General features: G+C 38.9%; 1 non-coding gene across 1 annotated transcript; it reads left to right on the top strand.

The window, feature by feature from the left end:
- The first annotated feature begins 967 nt into the window (after positions 1-967).
- Positions 968-1,154, top strand: LOC112242035. Its single transcript, XR_002952421.2, has one exon. It is a non-coding gene; the product is annotated as a U2 spliceosomal RNA (small nuclear RNA).
- Positions 1,155-3,800: the final 2,646 nt, after the last annotated feature.

Consider the following 3,800-nt stretch of genomic DNA (forward strand, 5'->3'; position numbering starts at 1 on the left):
AGGTGTTTAGGATCAATGCATATCGGTAGCTTGTCTGGTTTCTTGATGATAACCATATTACTTATCCAGTCTGTAGGCTCGGTGATGGATATATGATGTGGCCATCTGCTTCGTATTTGTCAAGCTGAGCCTTCGTAGCTGCTTTCATGGCCACTGGTACATGCGGGGTGCACACTGGACAGACTGGATTGCTGCGTCCAACTCAAAGTGGACTTCCCCGGGAACCGACTCAACCGGTGCGTTGAAGACATCATGGTACTTGCTTAGAGTGTCTCCTGCTCAGGGCCCAGCCTGGACTGGGTCTATAATGTTAAGATCAGCTGGGATGGTGAAGTTTAATAAGTCCAAGGCGCTCGCATGTAGAACCTGACAGTAATGGCTGCTGACTAGCCTCAACTATTTCAAACTCAAGGGTGTGTTTCTGGCCAATGTGAAACACATGCTGTCACAAACAGGCCTAAAAGAGGTCATGAACTGGCCTGAATACAGTTTCAGCTTGGTGCTACTCTGTGTGAGTTTGTCTCTGGGCCGAGCCTCCTTTGTCTTTTAAGGCTCATAACGTTGCATGTGGCCCCTGAATCTAGCTGGCATTGCTGTGGTTTATTATTAAGTAGCAGAGTGACAAAACCACTTTTGTCCTTTTTGCCCTAGTACTGCCCCTATGCACCGCTATATCTCTCTGTGCTGTCGCTCCCTTCATCTGTGTTTGTTTCCCATGAAGTGCACTTTACCCTCCTTTCTCTTGCTTTTCATGCAGACCCTTGCGAAGTGATTAGCTGTACCACAGGATATGCATATTTTTCCATAGGCTGGGCAGTGTTCTTTTCCTCGTCCATGAGAAATGCCACAATATCGGCATGTATTGGGGTTGTCTACTGCAGAGTTGGCTGTAGTATTAGCATTAGCTGTGGCAAAGGGGAATTTCTTTACTGGCTGCCTGAATGTAGCATTGACATTGTAGTGTAGTATCTGTTCTTATAAATGATGTAAAAAATGTATGAGCTGTTCTTATCAGTTTAATATCTGATACGTCCCCTATCTGGGGACCATATATTAAATTGATTTTTGGAATAGGGAGATGGAATAGGGGCTTGCTCCGTCCACTCCACGCATCGACCTGGTATTGCAGTACCTCCAGGAACGGTGCACCCCCTTTCATTGTAAAGAGAAATCACACGGAGTTGCTTCGTTGATGTATATTCTATTTTCACTTTGAGCAACTTCTTTTCAATATCAGTGATGGCTAGATAGTGCTGGTCAAATCGGTCACCGTTTTATTGACTACGATAGCTGTTGGGAATGGGGTGCGTTCATCTTCTAATCAAAGATTTTTCGTCACGTGCACGGGATACTTACTTGTAAACTTTCCTCAACATTGCATGATCAAACATATACACAGAGCTAAGTAATAAAGTAGTTAAAACATTAATATACACACAGAGCTAAGTAATAAAGTAGTTAATATATAAATATACACACAGAGCTAAGTAATAAAGTAGATCGCTTCTCTGGGTTAGGTGGTATATATATATATAAATATACACACAGAGCTAAGTAATAAAGTAGATCGCTTCTCTGGGTTAGGTGGTACACACAGAGTATATATATATATATAAATATACACACAGAGCTAATTAATAAAGTAGATCGCTTCTCTGGGTTAGGTGGTATATATATATATAAATATACACACAGAGCTAAGTAATAAAGTAGATCGCTTCTCAGGGTTAGGTGGTATATATATATATAAATATACACACAGAGCTAATTAATAAAGTAGTTAAAACATTGGAAATATATCCAGTAGAAGACTATACAGAATAAACTATGAAATGTGCTGAAGTCATGTACTGGTAACATGGACTGTATCACAAGCAACTGTCTGTATGTATTAGTTTCTCCCAATCTTGCATTTCTTTGGAACAACATTGTCGATTTTCAAAACAAGAGTCCACAAGACACAACTTTTGCACAACAGTAAATGCATTTCGAAAATGTAGTTGTCTTTTAAAAACCTAAAAACATGAATAAAAAATATATTTTACCGTCAAAATTGCTAAAACAACATTCATCAAAATAACACAACTGTACGCAAAAAAATATGAACCCGTCTGTTCGTATCTCTTGAGTGCAAAGAGCAGACAAAACAGAAAGTCTCTTTTGAAAATCCCAGTAGATCCATAAATGTTCTTTGCAGTCGCTAAATCATGATGATCAACTACCGAAAGGCGGCCAAATGAGGTGTTGGCTTTAGGGATGATCAGTGAGATACACCTGCAGGAGCGCGTGCTACGGATGGGTGTTGCCATCGCTAAATCATGATGATCAACTACCGAAAGGTGCAGAATTATGGGCAATTACTCTCCTTTTATGCATATCGCACCAAACTATTTCATACACATCAAATTTGATTCCTGATAACAAATTAAATAAAAACAAATGTGTGCGCGATTAATTTATCGGTATCATCACAGTCCAGTTCCACGTATTCAATACATAGGCTGGTTTTCTCATAGTTTTGTCGACTTCCCATTGGCGTACAGAAACACAATCCACAATAGAAGTAAGGAAATCTGGATCCAACGGGGGAACACTACCGATAGGAATGTATAGGCCTCAATCCACACCAAAACAATTGGATTTGGACTAAACTATTGAATGTTAGATAAATCATGTAAAACAATCTGGTTGATGGTTTAGCCTCATATACGTGATCTATTTCAAATGGAGAACGTACAGCTTACTCAACAATAAGGAAATGATGTGTGAGTTGAGCTGTTGTCTGCTTCAGATGTATGGTGACAAAGGGAACTGATTGCACATGTCCGTCAGGCCAGTAACGCCATCACACTGTAGACAGACAGTATGGCTGCATTGGTCATGCACGCCATTACGATAAGCAGCAAAATGGATGATATGCTGAGAAAGCATGACAATCAAATTAAACCGCTCGCAGAGATTTACAACTGGACACAAAGGTCATGTTGGTTTGAGAAAGCAACACAGAAACACAGACCCATTAGAGACAGATCCCCTTCACACCTCCATAGTGTAGCATAGTGATCGGGTTCATCTTGAATAATGCTTTTACGTTAACAATTAAAACAGACCAATTAGAGACAGATCCCCTTCACACCTCTATAGTGTAGCATAGTGATCGGGTTCATCTTGAATAATGCTTTTACGTTAACAATTAAAACAGACCAATTAGAGACAGATCCCCTTCACACCTCTATAGTGTAGCATTGTGATCGGGTTCATCTTGAATAATGCTTTTACGTTAACAATTAAAACAAGTTTAAACAATTAATACTAATTAAATGAATCAACATTATCATTTCAAAATGTAAAACTAAGATAACTTGTTTATAAATGTTAGACATCTTAGTAAGTAGGCTGTTATTACATAAGCATCATTTTGGGAAAACAAACATATCCAAACCAGAGGTGGAACCTTGATCCCTGATCTACTGGCTGAGCAGACTTCTATTCCAGCAATATTATCAACTCATTAGGTTGGATACATTATTATCAACTCATTAGGTTGGATACATTGAGCAGACTTCTATTCCAGCAATAATACACATTATTATCAACTCCTTAGGTTGGATACATTGAGCAGACTTCTATTCCAGCAATAATACACATTATTATCAACTCCTTAGGTTGGATACATTGAGCAGACTTCTATTCCAGCAATAATACACATTATTATCAACTCATTAGGTTGGATACATTGAGCAGACTTCTATTCCAGCAATAATACACATTATTATCAACTCATTAGGTTGGATACATTG

This window comes from Oncorhynchus tshawytscha, unplaced genomic scaffold (genome assembly GCF_018296145.1).
Source record: "Oncorhynchus tshawytscha isolate Ot180627B unplaced genomic scaffold, Otsh_v2.0 Un_contig_3682_pilon_pilon, whole genome shotgun sequence".
NCBI lineage: Eukaryota > Metazoa > Chordata > Actinopteri > Salmoniformes > Salmonidae > Oncorhynchus > Oncorhynchus tshawytscha.